This window comes from Buteo buteo, chromosome 6 (genome assembly GCF_964188355.1).
Source record: "Buteo buteo chromosome 6, bButBut1.hap1.1, whole genome shotgun sequence".
NCBI lineage: Eukaryota > Metazoa > Chordata > Aves > Accipitriformes > Accipitridae > Buteo > Buteo buteo.
Window position 1 is genome coordinate 25,701,944 of NC_134176.1, and position 23,673 is coordinate 25,725,616.

The following is a 23,673-nucleotide window of genomic DNA, read 5'->3' on the forward strand; positions in this document are numbered from 1 at the left end:
CCTTCCTAAGTCAAAGAGGCCAGAGAGATTGGTACCTGCTGTCTGATGTGCAGGTCGCATCCTCGCAGATCCTTATAAGCTAGCAACCTTGTAAAGTAGGCACCAGCTGATATTCCCTTAGTAAGGAAGGTAGTCTATAGCTTTCTAACCAGTAGGAAATACTGCCATTTATCTATCAGTCCATGCTACTTCATCTGTAAGTGAACATAACAGAAAGAGATGTATTTTTCATACTTTTCTTTTCCTTCATCAAAAAGAAAAAGAAAAATCTGGGCAAGGAAATGCAGAAATAATCATCAGGAAGTGTTTCTAACTCTCAAATATGTGATGGGTGTTTAAGGCAATTTTTTCCTCACTGAGGAGAGACCTAAGGGCAGATATGGGGTCATATGAAGTCATTCTACTTCCCTAGCAGTGCTGCTATAGCTACAGCTTTGTCTTAACATGGCTATATATGGCTGTTTTACAGCAGTTTAGTACACACTACATCTTACCACCTGCTGTCATGGGGTGAGATGATTCCTGAGACTCAGTAGTATCTGTGCTTTATAAGGCCAGAAGCAGAGAACATATGGAAGGGTCCTTTATGTTATGGTACTATGCCTTCCAAGGAGAGTTGGCATCAAGCAGGCGGAAGGCAGACAGGGAGCTTGGTGGTGGGTCTTTCATGGCAGGATATGAAGGATGCTGGGTTGTCTTGCAGTCCTGAATTGGACCTGTGGAACCTTTGCTTTGCTGCCATTCCTATCAACCTGTGTTTTAAACATTTTTTAAAGCTGTGTTTCCTGCTTGTTTTTAGAAGAGGAAGTTAATTCCTCATCCTCCCTCCAGTTGTGTTATACACATCCAGTGAGGTGGAAACGTGTATGTGTTAACTTATTCTTTTGATTTACTTACTCATGCAGAGGAGATGAAACTACAAGGATGAACCACAGAAGATACTGACCCTTACCCTGAAATCTATTATAGTTTCTGTGCAACTGAGTTGATTTCTATGAGAAAAGGATGATTTGTCACATAGTTTTCAAAGCACTTGAAGATCCTTCCAGCTCTGTAAAAATATATGGAATTATCAATGGAGAATATGATGCCCAGCTGTGCAAAGCACTGGGTGACTAATAGGGCCTGACTGTGAGAAATGATTTAGAACATGGCAGCTCAGTCTGAGATTCCCAAGGGAGAATAAGCAAAGCAGTCCTATAATTCGCCATAGTCTCAGAAGGAATGCCATTAAAAAATTAACTTTATTGCAAAATCAAATTTAAAATGCAGAATGCAACCAGGCAGTGTCCTTAATAGAGGCCAGAAAGGTCGTATCCATCGATTTTTTTTCTCCATGGGGTGTTGCCATCTGAGAATATTGTCATGTCCCAGGTTGAATTCTGAAATAAGGAGTTTGCCAGTGCATTTAATCAATCTGTAATTATTGATTTGGTTTCAGAGAGGAAAGTATGGCCAGTGAAATGACAGGCTGGCTACACTTGCTATTCTCTTCCCAGGACCTAAGGAAAGGCCATGGTAACCCAAGATCATTGCCTGAATCTGTCCCAGGAAGCCTTTTTGCAATGCCTGCCCTGTCTTTGATGATTCCTGCATTGTAATAAGGGACAAAAATGATTTTTTTTGTGGTCATACATGTTCTGTTCACTTGCTTGAACCCTCAGAGAGAAAATTCCTCCAATATAGCAGCTGGCAGGTGTTCAAAATAGATTATAGGTGGAACCACCACCCCAAGAGAGTATCTGTTCCTTCTGGGAAACAGCAAATATACATCAATCAGAAGAGCAGCCCATAAAATGTTAGTAGACCTGACCATAGCTGAAGCTTTCTGGCCTTTCAACAAATCTAATTATATCATGTGTATTGGGTTTGTGTGGTGGGTTTTTGGTAGCAGAGGAGGGGCTGCAGGGGTGGCTCCTGTGAGAAGCTGCTCGAAGCTTCCCTGGCTCCAAGTCGGACCCACCTCTGGCCAAGGCTGAGCCCATCAGTGACGCTGGTAGCACCTCTGGGATAACATATTTAAGAAGGGAAACCTGCAGTGGGGGAGGAGATTGGAATGTGAGAGGACACCTATGGAGATACCGAGGTCAGTGAAGAAGGAGGGGAGGAGGTGTGCCGGAGGAGGGGATGCCCTGCAGCCCGTGGTGAGATGGCAGGCTGTCCCCCCCCAGCCCATGGAGGGGAGTGGGGGAGCAGATGCCCACCTGCAGCCTGTGGAGGACCCCATGCCAGAGCAGGGGGATGTCCAAGATGGCTGTGACTCCATGGGAAAGCCCACGTTGGAGCAGTCTGTGCCTCCAGGACTGTGGCCCATGGAAAGGACCCACGCTGGAGCAGTTTTTGAAGAACTGCAGCCCATGGAAGGACTCATGTTGGAAAAGTTTGTGGAGGACTGTCTCCCATGGGAGGGACCCCACGCTGGAGCAGGGGAAGAGTGAGGAGCCCTCCCCCTGAGGAGGAAGGAGCGGCAGAGACAAGGTGTGATGAACTGACCACAACCCCCATTCCCCATCCCCCTGCGCTACTGGAGGGGAGGAGGTAGAGAAAATTGGGAGTAGACTTGAGCCCAGAAAAGAGGGAGGGGTGGGGGAAAGGTGTTTTAGGATTTGGTTTTACCTCCCATTATCCTGTTCTGATTTGATTGGTAGTAAATTAAATTGATTTGTTTTTTTTTTTCCCCAAGTTGAGTCTGTTTTTAGCCCATGACTACAACTGGTGAGTGATCCTTCCCTGTCCTTGTGTTGACCCATGAGCCTTTTGTTATATTTTCTCCTCTCCATCCCACTGGGGGGAAGGAGTGAGCGAGCAGCCTTGTGGTGCTCTGTTGCTGGCTGGGCTTAAGCCATGACATTATGCAAAATCAGTTCTTGAACTTCCAACTCATCATAACCAAGAAATTTCTCTTGGGTAGATGCACCTCTTCCAGCTTGTACAACAGGACAAACCCTACTGTTCTTAGACTGTTTATGGGTCATTTCCTTGACAGATCAATGTTCCTGTCATCAGCCCCATGGAACAGGTTTACAGAAATCAAAATATGTGGACTGAAAAAAATTTAGTGATGACACAGTGGGAAGAAGTATTAAGTTATCTGTGAATTGGTCAAGAAAATCCTACAGACCTGACAAATTAAGACTGGGTGGATCCGTCACCCTGAAAGGAGATAGTGTAAAGGAGCATAAAATGTCCAGCAGAAATTTGCTCATAGACTTTAAGCCTAAAATTAAGAAAGAGCTGCTGAAACATGTAGTGAAAAGATGAGGCTTGTAAACATACAGAACTGGGGTAAAGAGCAGGAGGAAAATAAACTCACTTGTATTGTAAGAAGGTTGTAAGGGAAAGAAACAGTAGATTATTCAGTAGATTAGAAGGATGATATTAGCTGAGGATATCACTACATCTAGTCAGTATTTCAACTCACTCAGACAAAACATCAAAGAGAGAAAATATATCTTAAAGACTAACAACATGAGACCAGTCTTCAGAAAAGACAGGGAAGAGCTTGCAGCAATCACACTCTCAATGCAATTGCTAATACAGTAGCACAAACAAATGTATTTAGGCTTTTGTTAAGCATCTGCTTGTGTTTGCACATAGATAATATGGACAAAGGGGTCCCTAGGTGAAGGATCTGGGGTCTGCAGTAAAGGTAAGTGGCTCCAATGAGGGATACTGTGTGTCTGTTTTTAGAGAGCAGTCATCTCCAAACTGTTTTGATGGGGCATCCCTATCAAGAAAAAATTTTTGAGCATGCTCCTCAAGCCTAGGCCCTTGGAGTCAGTTCTTGAATCTGCTAGACTCTGAAGAAGTTGCCTGATTTTCTGAGCTGATGTGCACCTGTTGTTTCAGCTGGGATGAAATCCAGGGTGGTCCACTTTCTGCTGGAGACACCATGAGGCCTGGCATGGCCCAATGCAACTAAACACTTAATTGTCATGAACTCAGACAAAGAATGACATAAAATCCAATATGCCTAAAGAGTAGCTACTGTGTGATACTGTTACTCTAGCACATTGATACGCTTGTCTTAGAACTACCTCAAGGAGAGATTTCTGTTATTTCTGTGATTATGGCCTCATGCTGACACAGTGCTTGGCATCACACAAGGCAGTTTGTGTGCTCTGTCTTAAAGTGCGTAGGCTGCAGGCCCTGAAGAAGGTAATGGGACTTCTGCTTGCTGATTTCAACAGAGTCAAAACACAGCTTTTTCTCTAGAGCAGATACAGCACACTAGGGAACGAGATGAGTAAAGTAGTGAGATGGATGCCTTCAGACAAAATCAAACGTTCTGTGCTTAGATGCCCACTACTTGAATTGATTCTCAAAGTCCCCTGCCTTCGTTAGGGCAGATGTTTGCTAGGAAGTGTTTTCACTGTTGGAATCTATGGAGAAATGAAAATTATTTCTTCTAACAGATAACTGTGTGGACACAAAAATAACAATTCTTTGAAAGTAATATTTCCATCTGGTTGTAAATGAGGTATTGAACCTGTCATTAGAACACTATCTATGATCTAAAACACTCAATCCTGAACTGAGCAAAAATACCCAGCACTCAGCCTGTTGACTAGTAAAGATTTGACAGTTTAGGGTTCAGAATCAAGAAATTTTTGGAAGCTGGAAGCTCTTCTCTCTATCCTGTTCTAGTCTGAGAAGTGTACAATTTATAAATTTTCAGTATGATTTGAAAAATGCAGTACCTCCTGGGGTTTTTCTTTGTTTAATCAAACCCATGTCTTTTTGAGGTGTGTGGTGGTATTTTTAATGTTTAGCATTAATGTGATTTCTCTTTAAATGCCAGCTATCTGAAAAGTGCATTTAACTGATTTCATGGAATCCTTTTTAGCTGTAGCAGTCTGGGAGATCAGCCCATCGGGTAGCAGAAGCTTAATTTCCATTGTGTTTATGTGCATAGAGCTAAGGCCAAAAGGTATTTCCTTGTCTTTCCTATGTGCCAGGGATCAGATAGAATGTTGGTACTTAGTATGATTTCTCAGTTTTCTGGAGTGAGGAAATGGTCTCTGTATTTGCTTTTCTAACTAAACTTCTGTTTTCCTGTGCAGGAGTTTGAAAATCCATTGCAAATCAAGAATTTTCTCACTGTTGAGCACCATGTAACTCCAGGAAGATTAATGTAATCCATCAGATTCATTCTCTTGTCCTTTGGATTAAGAAATTTAGCTAAAATCCAATTTCTTTGTCCAATTTTATTTCCACTTCATGAGTTTGCAGGGGTATACGGATTCAGATTGAGGACTTAAACTGAGAAGCAGGAAATGTGATCTTTAATCTCTTTTAATTTTTTCATGCAATTTTATGTTTTAAATTGCTAAGGGAATACTAATTTTATTTTGGTGTTCACTATTGCCCTCTTTTTTGGCAAATACATATAGGACGGTATGCTAAGTATGATACTACTCTTGACCAGAAGGATATACTATACCCGTACCAGATTGAATCAAGCAATGGTGTAGTTTAATGTGCACACATTCAGGATCCTAACTTCTACATTTTATTTTACTAGAAAATCATGGGTTCATTTTTATCAGAAGATTAATTTGTGTCAAGATCTAACTGGATTGAAATTGGAATTCAGTTACAGTGCACAAATAGCTTTAAATTTTTTTATTAGTTATCTGTCCAGACTGTTGAAGATAGTTTTACTTAAAGCTTAAGAAAATATTTTTTACTGAAATCTGAGTCTAAAAAGTCCATCAATACTTAGGGAATTGAACAGATTGTTTCTGTTTGTTCATTTCTTTCAGTATTTTGAACTAGTTTAATTTCTACTCTCACACCTTGTTTTTCTTAATGTTTTTTGAAAGAAAAATGAGCTTTCTTGGTTTTCAACTCCCAGTTGGTTTCTCAGCTCTCAGTGAACAAGTCTTTGAACTGAACTAGTTGAAAAAACCAAAACATCTCCCTGTATTAAGAAAAAAGGCTCCCGTTGTCACAATAAGATTCTTGTTTTAACAAGCCACAAATCAAGAAGTTTGGACAGTGGGTTATATAGATATAGTGGTTCGACTTAAAGTGCCAACTGAGAACCTGTACTGCTTGCTCTTTTCAAGATGAATATTAAACAAACTATTTTTAAAAACCAAAAGGGAATATGCTTCTGTGCTTCAGCTGCTCTAGTTTACTCTCCAACATAAGTTTAAACTGCTGATATTTGTAGCTTATTCTGCCTGTCCTGTGACAGCAGCAGTGGCTGTTGGCTGATGAAAGGAGGGAGTACTGAGTAGGTTACATGTATACATATTACTCTGAAAACAGTAAAAATGTAATCTCCATGTTGCTATTGCTGGAAGGTAGGTGTTCATTATTTCATTATATGCTTTCTGCCTGGAGGTGAGTGTGTTTTCTTCTAAGCTAATTCTGCTTCTTTTTTTTTTTTTTTTTCCCTCTCCTGCAGAGCATGAGAATAGATTTAGGAAGATCATTGCACATTAAAAGTCTTGGTTTGGCCAAAAATTAGATTAGAATTAGGGTGCAGGGATTCAGGTAATAATTGGTACAAATGCTGCAAAACCCCGGCTTGTGAAACCAGCCCAGGACTGTTTTCTCCAGTGTCTCTTCATCTTCAGCTGTTCATAAAGAGGATTAAACTGATTCATACCAAGGGAGAGAGCCCATTCAGGTTTTCTTAATATGCAGCCTGCATTCTCCTTTGCTTTGTGTCACCTGCCAGGTCATCCTTTTGCATTGTCATAATACAACTAGCTGAATTTAGCTTTATTTTCTCTCTCTTCATAAATCTGTGCTGCCAAACAGCTGATAGCAAGTCCCAGCAGTGAATATGTGTGGAGTAATCCCAGCACATGGATGGATGTCTCTCTGCTTCACACTAAAATGTCTGTACCCCTATACATGGGGTGCCTGCATTGTACTGTGAACACCCTCTTTCTTCCTTCTGTACTCCACTTCTGTCCAGACAGTGTCTTACTGCTTCCAGGCTGTGTATGCCCAGTGAGTATGTATCCATTGGTGTCTTTTTTTTGCCAACTCCCTTTGAATTGTCTCATTTAACGCCTGGAGCTCTTTTCAGTCAGCTATTCAGTCAGCAAAATTTACGAGCACATACTGTTTTCCCCTAAGTGAGTTTTTCCCCTACGTGTGTTTAAAGAGGGGTTTGAAGAAAATCAGGTTGGTGGCTCCTGCTCTTTTTATCATGAATAAGTGCCTCCCATTCACAAAAATATGTTCTCCCCTCCCTCCCCACTCCCAGGGAAAAAGCGTGCTTCCTTTGCTATGTTTGGGCTCTTCGGAGGAGCCGAACAGAGAGAGGGAGTTTCCATCGCCCTTCACAGCAGGCAGAGTTGTTGAAGCCTTCTCTCCTAAGCAAAAAAATATTCTTTATTGCCATTTTTACTCTCGCCTGTGCTTAGAAACAGAGCAATCTTACAGCTCCGTACTCCTGCTCACGAGGAGAAAGGCGAGGTCCCGCGCGCTCTGCCGCTCCTCGGGGAGGCTCCAAACCGGCGGCTCCGACTTCTCGGGGCCGACAGAGCTCGCCCCGGCCGGCCGGGGGGGCCGGATCCTGCTGTTCCGGCCGCTGGCCACAGAGGGGCACCAAAGCCTCACGGTTGGGGCGGCGGGGCGGGCGCGGGCCCCCGCGGGCCGGCTGCTGCGCCTCCCCGGGGAGCTGCGGGGAGGGGGCGGAGGGGCTGCCCGCAGCGGCTGTCCCCGGGCGGAGCTGCAGTGACCTCGCCGAGAGGCGGGCTGGCGGCAGGGCTGGTGCCGGGGAGGGCCGGGGGCTCCTGGCGGCCCCGGCGGCGGGGGTTTGTCGCCTCCCGGCACGGCGGTTCGAGGCCCGCTCGTGCCGCCCTCCTCCCCGCGGCGTCGCGTCGCGTCGCGTCGCAGCCGTGGAGCCCGGGGAAGAGCAGCGGCAGCCCCGCGCCGCCTTTGGTCGCTTACCCGGCGGCAGGGAGGAGAGAAGCGGCATCAGATTGCGTGTCTTCCTTCGGAAGTTTCTCGTGTCTCCACACCCCGCAGTTGGGTGCTGCCCTCCGTCACCATCATCCCTCAGGGTACCGCAGCCTCCCGCCAATTTCTTTTGTGCGTACTTGTTTTGATGCTGCTTTCAAAAATTCCTCAGAAATCTGGAAGAGCCTTTCAAAGTCACATCTTTGAACAATCTTCCTTTTCATCTGAGAATGGCAGACACTCAGTGAACAGCACTCCAGGCTCTCACGGGGGTTAAACAACTGCACAACTATTCCATGTCGATCATGGCACAGACTCATAGAAATATATGTGCCAGTTGCTGATATGAGTCTAGGCCATGTCACTCCCGTAGCTCTGCAGGAAGACGGTTAGGAGAGCCTGATTCTGCACTATGTATGAATTTAACAGAACAAATGAATGGTGGCTACTCTGGGGACCAGTGCACACTGAAAGGTGCAGTGGAGACCTTTGAAGATCACTGTCTTGTGGTTCGCCTCCTTTAAAGGCCACCATTTTGCTAAATCGAGATGTAGGGAAGCCCTAGTCTTGCCTGCTGCCATCAGCTTAGTGTACAGCAGCTAGCTCCATGGCGAGGCAGGATGAGGTACTGGTGGATGGTCATGTTAGGCAAGGTGGCAAGGGAATCGCTGAGTACAGTTTGATCCTTTGACTGTGTAACTGAGGCAGGGAACTGATTAGGCCTTCGCTTCACACCAGAGGGAGGTTATGTAGAAGACAAGCTAACATAAAATGTATTGATAAAAGGTCTTTTTATTGCACGAAAAAATGTAGGGTGCTTAGGCTCCACAGCTGATGCTCTGTCTTCCAAGTGGTGTTGACCAGGTGGTGCAGCTCAGAACATTGATGTTCCTGCTTGTGCTGGGGAAAGGGCTAAGCTCAGAGCTGGCTTTAGCCCTGTGTACTCTTTGGCTTCTCAGATCTGAGCTGCTCTGTGGTTCATGAGAGAGTCTGAAGGCACCTGGGAACAAACACATCCCTGGACGCTAGTGGAGAGTGTAAAAAATAGCTGGCATATTAGTGGAAAAGAGGCTTGGCAGTTGTGGTTATTTTGTGCATTGAAGAGCATGTAGTCATAGGTGCTTACAGACAAGTTGCTAACTCAAGCAAGGTTGTGAATGGCTTCCTGTAATTTGTCAAACTAGCCCTGCCTACTATTTGTCTTGCTTTCTACCTCAATGGAAGGTTTTGTTCCTGAACCCTTGCTGTGTAGCCATATAGTAACAGATGGACATGAAAATGCTGAATATTCAGCTGCGGCAGAGTAGTCCTTTTTTGATAGAGATCCCGAATTCCTTCATCTCTTGAGGAAACTGCCAAAAGCTGCAGAGACTGCAGCACTGAGAAGTGGGAAGGGCAGGCTGTGGCTTCAGGCTTCGTACAGGAGCCACCTGATGACACCAGTTTTCATAGTTTTGAGCCCTCCCCTGAAACCAGGAAACTGAGAAACATGGTGAGAGGTTAGACTCCAGAGCATAGGTCTGTGTTTGGGGTATGAATCTGGCAGCAAACTCTTTGGCTGTCTGGTGCATGAACCCTGATACCCTGCAGTCCTGTAATATCTTTCTCAGAGCACCCCAAAGTCCTTAGCTATGTTTTTAAACGCCCCGCTGTCCTATAAGCTGGTTCAGAGTCTTAAATCCCAGATTAACTGATGTGGGTCCCAAGGCATAAAACTGTGTTACATGACTGTTGCAAAGTCATACTAGTTTATCAGCTCCCATTTGCTGGCTTAAAACGTTAAAGGTTTTACAAAGCTTCAGAGCTGAAATCCCTTTTCAGTTCTCTGGCTCTGTGATTTCCGCCTTTATTTTTTTTATGTAAACCAATTAAATCTCTTATGGGCAGGCTTCTCTGTTTGTAGAAGATCACATAGTCTAACCCATGGTGGGAAGAGACTTCCAAAGCTGTACATGCTAGACAAAATTCCTCCTGAGTCTTATGTAGTTTATTTAACCTCTGCAGAACCTGACACATGCAAAAAATATTTTTGCTGTATATCTGAAGAGGGCAATGTGCTTGTATATCACATGAGGATCCGTGGGCCTTTCCACTCCATTAGTTACCACAAGGGAGTGTTAAACAACATCCAAAATGAGAAAACCCTTTTAAATGAGCAAGTCAAGGGTCTTAGGAAATCTCCGAGTTACTGATAACAGCTTTTGTTCGATTTGGGGATTTCTTCGCTATTTGAAGGACTATGAGATCACCTGGAGAAGGTTCACCCTGGATATGGAATGGAAGACAGCTAGGAGGGCTGCAATTTCCTGTTAGTAATGTTTTGTGGTGCCTTTGGGGGTGACTACATCACTACACATCTCTCCTGTGCTTCTCCCATTCCCAACCATGCTGTGACTGCATCCTGCCCTGCCTTTGTATGCCAGAAGTCAAAAAAGAACAAGGGAGCAATGGAAAAATCTGATATGGAAGTCAGTTGCTAAAGAATAGGGATATAATTAATGCCAGTCAGCATAGCTTTATGGAAACTAGGTCTTGTAAAAAAACCTTGATCTCAAGAATGTAATCTCAAAGAATGATTGTTAAAGGTAATTGTGTACATGTGATGTACTTATACTTTCATAAAGCATTTGACTTAGTACTGCATGATAGTCTGGCTAAAATTTTAGTATTACACTATATCAGTAAAGTGCCTGTTAAATGGATTAAGAACCAGTTAGCTAAGAGAGCTCAAAGGCATCATTTGTGGGAAGTATTGCTGAATGAGAGAGCGTCCAGGGGATTGGGCAAGAACTGATATCAAGTTCCATGCTATTCAACAGGTTCGTCCACGATTTGGAAGTAACTATGAACCATAGCTGAGTTTTAAGTTTTGCAATGTCACACGATAGGGTAATAAATAATGAGGAAAAACTTTATATAAAGCAATTAGCACCATGAGGAAAGCTAATTCTAACAAAATATGTATTAGCAGTCATATACAAAGCAATACGCTTGGGAGCAAGTACTGTATCTTGCAGTCCTCCATTCTGTAGATTGCATTCCTTAGAGTTGACCACAGGAGCAGGAAGTGGGAGTGATTTTTAACCTGCATGTATGGCTAGTAGAATATAGCTCTAGTATAGAGTTTTTAAAGGAAGGTAGAAAAACTGAAAAGAGCACAGCACAGGAAGCAAGATGACTTGGAATGAGCAAATAGAACTCTGTTTAGTTTCAAAAACATTGAGAAGTGACTTAGTGTAGAAGTACCTTCATGGAGAAAAAAATGCCAGGTGCACTTTTTCCCCCCACCATGATCAGAGGACCCTTTCAAAACAACAGGAACAAACATCTGGAAGCTAGAGCAGTTTATATTAAAACTGCTAATGTAGTTTATATTAAAAATAAGGTACATTTCTTTCAATAAAAGAATGATTGAATATTGGAAAGACGAGCAAGGATGTTTCTTGTTTTGCATATCCTCAGCATCTATCCAGTGCCTCAATGAAAGAGTAATTTAAACTCATTACCATTGTGCTCAAAGTGTAATTCTGTGGCCTGAAATATAAAGGAGGGCATCCACATGGTCTTTCTGCCCTTAAGTATGATTCTGTGAAGTAAACAACATGCTGAAGAGATTCCTGTTGACTAAGCATCATCTTTGTCCTCGCATCATACTGAGGTTGTATGCAACCCTGCTGTGTCTCTCTGTGCCAGTATTCAAAAAGAACAAACTGGATGACCAGATGATGTATTGTGTATTGTGTATATGTATACAGTCTCTCTCTCTTTATATATGTATATAACTTGCAAGAACCATCATTCTTCCATCTTGTGCTCCTAAGTGCTCCCTATGAGTGTGTTTCTGGCCATGAGAAGAAGCCTTCTGTTAACAGCTTAGGCTATATTTCCAACCTGCCACCCTCAGTCAACTTGCTGAGTCAGGCTAGCCTGCTGTATCTCAGTCTCATTTTCTGGCCCCTCAACCTACACCTAGAGCTCTTGACTATTCTGAAGACTTTGCTTGGTACATACTGCTCTAGATCCCTCTTCCTCAACCTAGAATGCAGGTAGGCTATTTCTGGCCTTCTCTACTGGTAGGACTCAATATGGGAAGCCGTAGGAAATTAAAAGGGTGCTAAGGAAGTCTCAGTAGGTCCAAGTGGGAAAAAGCTCTGCTATGTCCCCTTTCTTTGCATCTATGGGTTTGCAGATCCAAGGGAGGGGAAATACTGGAAATACTCAGAAGCTTTGGATGAAAATTAATAGGCAAAGATGGGGAACAGCCAAACAGGTAGAAGAAGATATGAGTTAGAGGGAGCAGAGAGAACAGTATCAGAGGCTGAGGGGAGGTCTCTATAGTAAGATTTCCTATTAGAAGGTTTCAGGAGACTAAGCAAAACTGTTTGCAGGCAAAGCTGCTGTTTTGAAAACCCAGAGTCTTATGTGTCCCCCTCATGAAAGAACTGCAGCACCATCCTGTTTCTTTCTCAGAATGGACATGGGCTTATGTCCTCTCCTCCTTTTTTGTGCTTCCAACGGAGCTGGATTCGCTGAGCTGAGGCAACAGCCAATCCTATTGTAAATACTAGTGCTGCTTTCCTGGCAGTACCCCTGCATTCTCACAGTGGTTGTGGCCAGGGTCAATGACCCTTGCAACCACTCTGAGCCCTTTATCCTTGCCTTCTTTCTCTGTAATGGCACTACCACTGATTTAATAGCATTAATGTTTAAGCCTTTCTCAGATCATTCTACTTCCATTGGCCCTCCTCTTTCATCTTAATTTGGCTGGAAGAAATGGCAGCTCTTTCTTGCCGTTTGCTAATGAACCTGCCTAGAGCAACTTTACAGTTGGCAAGGAAAGTGACGTGTCTGTGGCAGAAAGCAAAGCTTACCAGAGTCTCTGTGGACCAAGGCTTTTTCTCATATATGTTTCATTTTCTCAAATCCAAAGAATTATTTTGTGATTTTTTTTTCTGTTCCATGTGTGATTAAATCAGCACTCTGCGAAGCTTTGTCAGAGGAAAAGAAAATTGTCCGTCTTTGCAGGATAGGCACTATAAAGGTGGTCAGGATTCTTATGTGGGATACTGCAAATATTTTCTGGAGCAAATCTGAGCCGGACTTTTCCACAGGGTAGTGCTGAGCTGGACTTTTCCACAGGCTAGTGCTGTAGCAGCTGTAGGACTGAGCCCTTGCCAAAGAAGCACTTATTAATTCACACAGAGTGAAAAAGTTCCAACAGGAGAGAATGTTCCCAGAAGAAGAAATTACACCAGTCAAGGCGTTTAGCTATGCTGGGGAAGAGCCAAGTTCAAGTCTCAGGTCCAGAAAAGTAGACCAGGAACCTGAGCCCCAATCTCTCATATCCCATGTAGGTCTCCTTCCACATGAAGGCTTCTGTGTTACCCAATGCAAATTAGGGAGCCTTCTCTAGCAAAGGTTTCCTCAGGACAGTGAGTTCCTGCAAAACATGTAGATTTCAACAAATTATTTCCCAACAAAGCTGGTTATGCCAAAGACAGAAGGAAAGAAAACCAAACCATGAGCAGTTCTATGGGTTAGGTGCTGACAAGTAGGTAGAGAGGGAGATGTTAGGGAGATAATTAGATAGTTGCCCAAGCATGGGCAGACTTGTGGCAGCTGCTTAAGCCATGTCTCTCTTTTGAGTTCTTGCAAGTGTCTTCTGTACTTGGGCTGCAGTGTGTGGCAAATGAAGGAATTTTACTTGGAATCATAGGGAGGACTGGCAGTTTTGCATCATTGTCTCCTGAATGCAGTGTGTGCCTGCAGAATGCCACAGACCCCTTCATTCTCCTGTTTCCTTTCTATGTGGAGGAGGAATGGAGCTGTTGACTGATTTGTGGTGCTTTCATGTGGAGACGTGAACTTTGGGATTTTGGCCTGTATAGAAGCAAGTCCTGCCATTACATTTGCTCTACTTTTCCTGTTTCCAGTGCCATTGTTTTGGAGCAGCTCTTAGGGCTGTTTGTTTCAGATACATGACCTCTTCCCCTCTCTGCTCGCTTGGACCAGGGCTGCTAATCAGTGCTATCAAAAGAGATCTGAGTAGATCTTTGATTCACCACCTTCCACTTCTTAGAATTATTGTTGTGCTTGCTTGTAACTGGAAGGATTTGTTCCTTCCAGACACTTGGTATTGCTTATTTAAGTGTAAGGTCACTTCTACAGCACTGGTTTTCATCCAGCTCCACTACTGCTTGGAAAGCATTCTCCAATAGTTGTTTGGCCTTTGGAGTGAGTTCGCCCCAGTCTATTGCCAGTGGACATCTGGATCAGAACCACGGCTGGCATTGACTGACCCCCTTGACAGTAGTCTTGGCAAAGAAGCCAGGGCTTGAACAAACCATTAGATAATTAGAAGCTACTGCAGTGACTTGCAATCAAAGAGCCTAAAGAAATGGATGCAGAGGGTCCTCTTGCACACCTTGAAGTAATAACTCCAAAAGAGTAAAACTGGCTCTGAAAATGTTTCCTTTTCTCTGAGAGACACCCCTGGGTCTATTGCAACATTTTGCTGAGTTTCCTGACCAGCTGCTTTGTACTCCTGGTGGGGCTTGCAAAGCCAGGAGGCCTATAGGAGGCAGGCCTGGATCTTTCTGTGGCTTGTTCACCATCTGTATAATGGTTAAATGTTTCCATTGCAGAGCCTTTTATTGCTAGTTGAAGAAACAGAGGGAATGTAGCTGGACTCTCAGAATCTAGACAGCGTGGCAGGGCTGGCAGCTAGACAAAGCTGCTTTTTCTCCAGATTGCTCTTCATGGCTTTTGGATAACAGGTCAGTCAGTGCCAGCTGCATGGTGCAGTTTTTGCAAAGGAACTGCAGAACTTTTGGAAAATTTTTGAGTGTATCAAGACGGGAAGTGTAATCCTACCTCCTGACTCCAGCTTTAGATGCTATAACTCTAAAGTTTAAGCTGAATTTTAAGATCTCTTCTCTCTGTTCTCCAGGTTGAGCACAAAAGAGTGGAGACCTTTATAAGTCTGAAAATCTGAAATTGAAGTTGTTCTTCTAAGGACACAAAGGGAGTGGGAATTGATCACAGCATCTGTATTCAATGTTTTCAATTTTGCAACAGCAACCTTTTCCATTTCCCCACTTCTCTATTGCTCTCCTGTGAAAGTGAACAAGATTTACAGCTGTGCCTATACACTTACAGCATTTTGAAACTAACACTGTACAGTGAAGCTGGGCTTTCTTTAAATATTTCCTCTTAGTGAAGAGATTCCTAACCAGAGGTGTTTGTGTCCTTTGCTTGCTGCTCATCTGATCAATAGTGATGAAAAATAAAGTCACTAGTCAGCAACAGCCTTTGTGTGAATGGCCCTGAATGAGGCTTTGGAGTGGAGTGTTTTAAGCCTTCCTCTTCAAAATCAGAGCCTGTGCTGTGTTAGCACCATTTCACAGTCCAGAATCAGTTTGAACAAACACACAGTTTATTACTATTTGGTAACATGCAGAAATCCTAATCCAGATGGAGACCTGACTAACAGGCTCAAAATTTATTGGGAATCAAAGGTCAGGACATTTGTGTGAACTATGAATTGATAAACAAATGATAAATGTTAAGAACAAGAGTCTTCCTGCTTTAGGGTGGGCAATAGGCACTTGCTAGAGGTAGTTCAGATGAGGCTGCCTGGTGACTGCTCTCCAAGGAGATTCTTGTTCAAGCAGCTGGCACTGACAGTGTAGGAGAGGACAGGGGACTGGGAAGAACATGGCTATTCCTCCACTTGGAGATACGTGAGCATCAGATCAATTCTGTGGAAGTGGGCATTTTGAAACATTACTTACTTGTACACTTCATCAATTGAAAAGCACTGTGTTTGGCTGACACCAGTTGTACTACACACTCTGGTAGCTCCCAATCATTCCTCCAAGCATGGAGTACCTGTGATAATCTTTTTATTTCATCCTATTGCCTTTCAGCCCTTCAGCCTCCAAATACTTGTGCCTTTCCATACGGTGTGCTGGAAATGCTCTTTCCAAACTTCTTTACCGAGCTCCTTTGAATGTTTGTGATCACTCTCAACACCATGTCTTCTTAGGAAGCCATTGATGTAGGATGTTGACGTTCTACATTGAAATGGAAATAATGACTCAACTGCAGTTTATTACTACTCTCTGAATCTTCTCTGTGTTCCCTTTTTTCCCTTCCCATCATTTTATATGTGTTCATGACCTTATTAATTGGGTATTGCTGACTTGAGAAATTGTGCTTCCTCCTGGAGAAAGATTGCACCTTTGCCTGTTTCAGTGACAAAGCTAGAAAGACAGGCAAAGTAAATAAAGCATAATGCCCAATATGAGATTATAATTAATAATGAAGTTCCTTCTTTGCTGCTTCAGCACTCTTTTCCTCGGATTTCCACAGCATCTTCTGCGATGCTGAAGGTCAGGCACCAGTGCTCACAAAATAATGCTGCCAGCCATAACTTCACCAGCCCCTTTTAAAACTCAGTCTAAAGCCAGCTAAGAAAGGGTGTTTTGGGGCTACAAATACGAGGTTCTTGTGCCACCTTCTCCTGCTATTGTCATCTCCTCTGGCTAACCAGCCATCTCTAGTTTATTCCTCCCTTGCTGAGTGACTGCTGGACCTTTCTTTTTCTTCTGTTTTCATCTCACTGTCCTCGTGCTGCCACTTCAGTGCAGTGCCATGGAGAGAGGGGTTTCTTTTACTATTTGGAGCACTTTCTGGCCAGTTGCAGCCTTTTTAAGGCAGTTAAAGTGGCCTGTAAATCATATATTGCAAGACGTCTTCATCAGTTTTATGTTTAATTAACCCCACAACCTCTAGCATGCTCTCAACTTTATATAGAGATCACAAATGATATACTAAAGATATAAAGGTTGGGGCTGGTCTTGAAATGTTCTATCTACATGGTTGTGTTCTCCCCACTTCTAGTTTTAGGGGTTCCTTGTGCCTGAAAAATATATATTAACACCATCGCCTCCTGCTGTTTGATGTCTGAATGTTTTGGCAGTATTTGAAGTGTAGTTTTCTACCTGCATCAGTCCTGTGCTACATTTATTTCCTTTGCTGATAGTTTTGACTGAAATAGAAACTGCTAATGGATTTCTCCAAAGGGAAGACTTCCCACTCCACATAATCACCTCCCAAAATGAATATCACTTTTGTTGTTACAGTGACCTATGATAGAGACATTATTTTTGCTTTAATTGGTGGTCTGTAACAAGGGAGTTAAATAAATTTCAGGACTGTAGTTCAAACAGGTATTTGAGTGATGGAAATCCAATGAGAAACTCTGACTGTCAGTGAGTTCTTGGGGAAAGGTCACTGTTGGCATAACTTCTCTTCAGCACTCAAAGGACTGCAGTGACAGAGCTTGCCAGATTTCAAGATTCTAGTTAGAGAAAATATGGAACTACGTTTAGGAATGGTGTATCTAAATCAGCCAAGCAAGACAGAGGAGTTCATGGTGCTTGCCTGAAGTCACAAAGAAGGTCAGAATCAGAGGTGGAGTATGGGGACTGCAGGCTTTTGCTCAGGCTGTGTGCTTCCCGTATAGAAACGTGTGACCTGTCCAATCTTGTCTCCATGGGGCAGTGTTAATATGACTAGCAAATGCTTCAGAGTTCTCAGCAAACTGCTACTGGGGACTTCTAACTGGGCAAAATCTGTACCATCCAACCCTACTGAAGCTAACTGCAAGCTGAAAGATTTGATGATCGTATTGTTATCTATATTATATTCCACCATGAAAAGGATTAAAATATTATCTTATCACACCTGATCCTCTGAAATACTACCAGGCATTTGAACAACATCATTCTTTGTGTATGTAGAATATTTTTCTCACATGGATCTTGCTGATTTCCCCTCATTCTAGATTCTCTCTGCTGATTGTCACATATCATTTCAAGAGCTAACCCCATCTCTGACTGCAGCTATTCGTTATCAGCCCGTTTGCCTTTACCACTTCCATTTGTAATTTAAACACCCTAATTTAATAGGTTTGTCTCATTATTTTGATTAATCATATTAACTCATATTAATTAAGAGATGGATTTAGGTAATGACAGAGGTTAATGGAGTCAGTTTTTACTTTCCCCTGGTTTTTCAGAGAAGGGGGACACAGGGGTAGGAGGGGAAAAGAAAAAGAGAGACTAGAAAGAATGAAAAAGAGAAACTGTTGGGGGGGAAATCTCAGTTAGCAATCAGAAATTCCCTGCTAATTGAATGTCTGATTTTATTAATGATGAAATTTATAAAGGTCCTTAAGAAAAGAAAAGAATTTAGCCAGTTCAGCAGTTAAGTGTGAATATTAACTAACTCCAAGATAAAAGTTTAAATATCCATTTTCTTTTCTTTTCTCTAGTTCTTTAAATAAAAAGCTCTCTTTGACACTTCATCCCATTAGAGCTTTAGTTTCCTTTGCCATCCATTGCTAAATGGCTGGAGACTGTGCAGAGAATGTAATGTCCTGGATGGTTTAAGAAATGCTGACCTTGGAGGGCAGGAAGTTAATACATGGATCATCATAGTGCTTATTTTCCTTGATGCTTGCTCTCTGATGATGCTTTGGTAAGTCAAAGAAGGTTTCCAGTTCTGCCCTATGCTCTGTCCTTACTCTACCACGCTTGTTTCCCTGAGGCTCAAGAAAAAACGAACTGCAAACAGAGTGTGAGATTCAGACTGAACTTTGTGTTGGTGCTGTGGGCTGCATTTCCATCTCAACAAAGGCATGGTGAATCCTTTGCTTATCGAAGTCCCTCCATGACAGGGTCTCATGGCTATTACTCCTGGGCATGTCCAGCAGCAGACTGCTCCTAATTTGTCTCTTTCTTTTTTCTTATTTGTACTAATGCTATATAGGCATAAAATCCCATTTGAGGAGAGGAACTCTTTATAGCCCTACTGCCCTCATGCAAATGGCAGCATGAGGGCAAGTCAGTGGAAAGCTCTTTCATCCTGTACTCCATGACCCCTCAACTGACCTGCTTCAATGAACATTTGAACAGAAAGCCATTTTGGAGCTGTAACTGGTTGGTAGTGAATTGTGGGGTAACTGTGCAAGACACCAGAGTAAGCAGTTAACCTTTCTCCTTACCAGAAAAGAAGATTTTTGTGACAATGGTAACATGGTGTACAAAATAAAGGGAGGTAACTGTACAGGAAGAAAAACTGTTATTCAAACCCTAAATTAACAAATACGAGCAAGGTGTTTGTATAAATTGTCACAAATCTAAATCAAAAAGCATTAGGACAGGAAAGCTGTTTTGTGAACAAACTTACGATAAAAAATTTAATTGTGAGGGAACTTGACATCTTCATATATACTCTTCCCGTAAATGTTGCTGTTGAAATGTAGTACTCTCAGGCGACTTGTGAAAGGTAGACACTAATGTTTGTAAGATCATGTTCTAGTTTGAAGCGTAGTGCACTATCAGCCCAAAGATTATTTGGCAATAAATTACAAAGAAAAGCACCAAGAAGATGGTGAACATTTCCTGTGAGGTATTTGGGGAAATATTCTTTAAGAGTGACCCGCTGTAGTCATTGTATTTATGTTAACTCAGTAGAATATATTGTCTGTGGAAGGACACACAGTACCTCCTGACTATCCAGATTTCGTGACTGCAGTACGGTCCCTTGCTCTCAGCTACTTTAAGCTTAAGTCTGCAACATAGACAGTCTCATGTGAATTTTTAATTTCATCCAACTGCAATCCTTACACCTAACTTGACTGCCACTCAGAAGGAATTTTAATACAAATTCCAGAAGCTGATTACTTTTCGGTGATCTGTGATTAAAATAGCAGAAGTCTAAAGTGGCATTTTTCCATAATCAGTATTTCAGAGTGGATGAATGAAACAAATTTCAGTTCAAAAGGCACTAGAGCAGTTGAAATCTGATAAGACTGACTGACCTTTTTGTGACTTTGATGAGAACATCAAAAAACAATTTTGCTTTTGCAATGATGTTTTATACCAGGTAGAAATATACCACATTTCAAGATTGTTGGCAACTTGAGAATGTTGACAGTCTGTTTCTATGATGTTAGAAAACACTATAAAAGTAACATCCTTTTTTTGTTGTTCTTTTGTTTTATCTTTGCTTAATATAAGCAACTAGGGAATGATTTCTGTGCAAAATGACAGTTGACCTGAACAGTAGAGAACTATGAATTTGAAAGATGCAGTCAGCATTCCCAGTCTAGTATCTTTTGGCTTGCATATAGAAGTATAAGCATGTAGGACTTGCATTTGAAAAGTACAAGGCTCAGAAGAGAGTGAATTCTAGGAGTGTAACATTAAGGGACTTCACAAATAGATGACTGGAAGCGTCTAAATGCAGCCTGACATTATGAAATGACCCAACAAAATTTTACTAAATTGGGAATTAGAACAATATGCCTGGCAGCATGTTTTTGTTCAGAGAGCTAAGGTCTTGTTCAAGCAGGGAAAGCCTCTCAGGCAGACTTTGTCTCTGTGGAGTCTCCCTGCACACTTACCAACCCATCACAGCTGCCTCTCTACCTGGAGTATTCCTAAAACTCTAGCCTCTGAAATCCTGCTTTCCCTTGAAGAATTCTCATTTTATTAAAAGCATGCAAAGCTTTTATCTCTACAGAAAAGCTTGAAACAGTAGAATGTTTAAATGTTAAAAGCTCAGAAAATGTAAAAGCCTGATAGGAAAATCCAATACATGTATATGCATATATATATAAAAATGTATATATGAGACAACAATACCTCATCATGTTTTAAGACAGTTTGGGGATTATTTTGCAACCTGACTCAAATTTGAAGTCTCTCATTTTGCAAAACTGTCAATGATTTCAGTGAGGTTTCAGATGGACAGAGGACACCAGATACAACATTTTCATTGCAGGCTTGGGAGGACTGTACTGCTCCTTTTTGGAGACTTTTAGTGGATACTGTTTGAATTAATATGTGTCTAAAGGGCAAGTTTGAATGAAAGAGATTGACTTTAATGTTTATAATTTTTTTTCATACTCCTTCATTTAAGTTTGTGGTACAGATTTTTTTTATTAGCAGTAGACATACAACCAGAGATTTGCATGCTGTGAGGAAGTACTAAATAGGCAAAAGGAGATTGTAATACTAGCTTCTGACTAAAAATAAAGATTAAAAAAAAAACCAGCACAGAAAAATTGTGTAGATATGATATTTTTCTCAAAAAAAGCCACAGTAGTTTAATTCTGATTTTACTTGTGTTGAATTTACACCAGACAAAAGTCAATGGAGTTGCTTCACAGCGTACAGTAGCATGAGGTTAGAACTGAGTCTTGTATCTTAAAATATTACATGTAAGTGTATACACACTTCTTTGTGGGTGCACTGTATCTCTTTGTCTATGCATATTCAAGTGTATATATTTCACAGTTGCTGTCTGCATCATTCACTTCCAAAACCAGCACACATTCTTTTTCATAACTTTTTGTTCTATTACAATATTAATGGGACTATCAATGGGAAAGGACAAGAAAAGCATTTTTAATGTTTATCTGACAGTTGCAAATTTCACTTGAGGTTGTTTACTGGGATCTGATGGTTGGCAAAGAGGAGTAGGAAAGGCAGCAAGATGAATGGGATCACAGGAAGAAGAGATGTATTTATGGGTCCTCTTAGCACCATCTAAGAGTAATAAAAAGTCCTGTCTTACCCCTCCTTTACCAAGTCTTAAGTTTTAAATAGCAAAAAATGAGGGATTGTTTTAATTAATTTCTATTTAATCCAGGTGGCCTGTTCGAAGTGATACACTGCATGCAGCTATGTGAAAACTAGATGAAGGTCTGTCCTGGTTTCAGCTGGGATAGAGTTAATTTTCTTTCTAGTAGCTGGTATAGTGCTATATTTTGGGTTCAGTATAAGAATTTTGATAACACACTGATGTTTTCAGTTGCTGCTCAGTAGTGTTTAGACTAAGTCAAGGATTTTTCAGCTTCTCATGCCCAGCCAGCAAGAAGGCTGGAGGGGCACAAGAATTTGGGAGGGGACACAGCCAGGACAGCTGACCCAAACTGGCCAAAGGGGTATTCCATACCATGTGACGTCATGTCCCATATATAAACTGGGGGGAGTTGGCCTGGAGGGAATCACTGCTCAGGAACCAGCTGGGCATTGGTCGGCGAGTGGTGAGCAATTGCGTTGAGCATTACTGGTTTTGTATATTCCAATTATTTTTTTATTATTATTATTGTCATTTTATTATTATCATTATTATTTTACTCCTTTTTGTCCTATTAAACTGTCTTTATTTCAGCCCACAAGTTTTAATTTTTTCCTGATTCTCTCTCCCATCCCACTGCAGGATAGGTGAGAGTGAGCAGCTGTGTGGTGCTTAGTTGCTGGCTAGGGTTAAACCACGACGAGGTTTCAGTGTATGTGTTTATTCTCATCCAACATATTTTCCCCAGTGGGGAAAATGCCTCAAAATAAGAGAGAGTTTGTGGACTTGTGGATGAACCTGCAATGTGATGTCAAACTGTGTACCAAATTGCTGTTTGAGTTTGCCTTTTTTGACCTTCAGTTCTAGGACTATCCTGAGTGAGGCTTATTTGTTATGGGGAGAGCTGAACCTTTTTCCAATTTTGCTCTGCAGTTTTACAGACCCTAAGTTTTATACATCTGGGCACTGCACCTCCAGATTCTCTGTGCTGTAAACATCATCTCAGACAAAAAATAAAACCACACAAAACCAACAAACAATCTTGGAATTCTGCTCATCTTTTTAGGTCCTGCTTTAATAAGTATCAGTTTTTCAACTAGAAATGCAGAGAGTCTAACTTTTCACCAGCCAGTGTTTAAAAACAGAATAAAAAATTTATAGACTATAGATAACACAAAAATGGTAGAATGAGAGCCTAAGAGTATTGTGTTCAGCTCTGGTCACCTCTGTCACAGATTAATGCAGAAATAGAAGAATTTCAGAGCTAGGTAGCAGGCCAAGTTGTTTGGAAAAACAGGCCGTTTCATCTGAGGGAAGGTGTTTGGAGAATAGCATGGAAGTGTAAGCGGAAGGTTTAATTTTCCATGCAAAATGAAATCCAAATTAACTGGCTATGTAGATTTGAACTGTTAAATGGTTATTCCTGGGTATTAATGCTTATGTGCTTCTCTTTCTGTTTTTCTCACTAGGCTGGGCTTTTTTGGTGGATTGTGTCTCCTTTGATGTACCTTGACAGCCCCACTGAGAAACTTTGGTGAGGACTTAGACCACCACTACAGAGCACTGTGGCAGATCTTTTTTTTTCAATGAAAAATATTAAGTTTCAACAGGAAGCAGAAACATTCCCTTAAATCGTAATTATGTCAAAGGTAATTAATTTGGGGGAAGGCTTGCAAGAACTTTCAGTTGTCAGTATGTAAAATAATAATTGTCATAGTACATGAATTCTTATTGTGTTTTGAAATATCAGAGTGATGAAACAATAAATTTGGAAAGGGGCAGATACAAAATCCTTGGAAAGGAAATCAAACAGCTATACAAAATGGTGTTCTCAGCTGTAATGGATGGTTTCTACCATTTGCTGTCTTTTGGCAAACCAGTTCTCATCCAGAGCTAGACTGCTTTGTCCTGTGCTCGATAGTGGGTTAGAAATACATGTTTCACAGGTAGTGCACAGGAAAGACAGCTTGGATGGGTAAAGAGGGAATTTGCCAATGAACTGGTCAACCAAACCAGTGACCTCTCCAAGATGCTTTTGTGAGCCTGCCTGATCTGTGAGCATTTGGGTCAGATGGTTTTGGTAGGGACTTT

At 41.9% G+C, this 23,673-nt stretch overlaps 1 long non-coding RNA gene across 1 annotated transcript in view; it reads left to right on the top strand.

Annotated features, from left to right (window-relative positions):
* The window catches only part of LOC142032049 (uncharacterized), a 61,327-nt gene extending 38,102 nt beyond the window's left edge, over positions 1-23,225 (top strand). Inside the window, exon 3 of the long non-coding RNA XR_012650721.1 lies at positions 23,052-23,225. This is a non-coding gene — a long non-coding RNA (uncharacterized LOC142032049). The remainder of the gene's footprint in view (positions 1-23,051) is intronic.
* Positions 23,226-23,673: the final 448 nt, after the last annotated feature.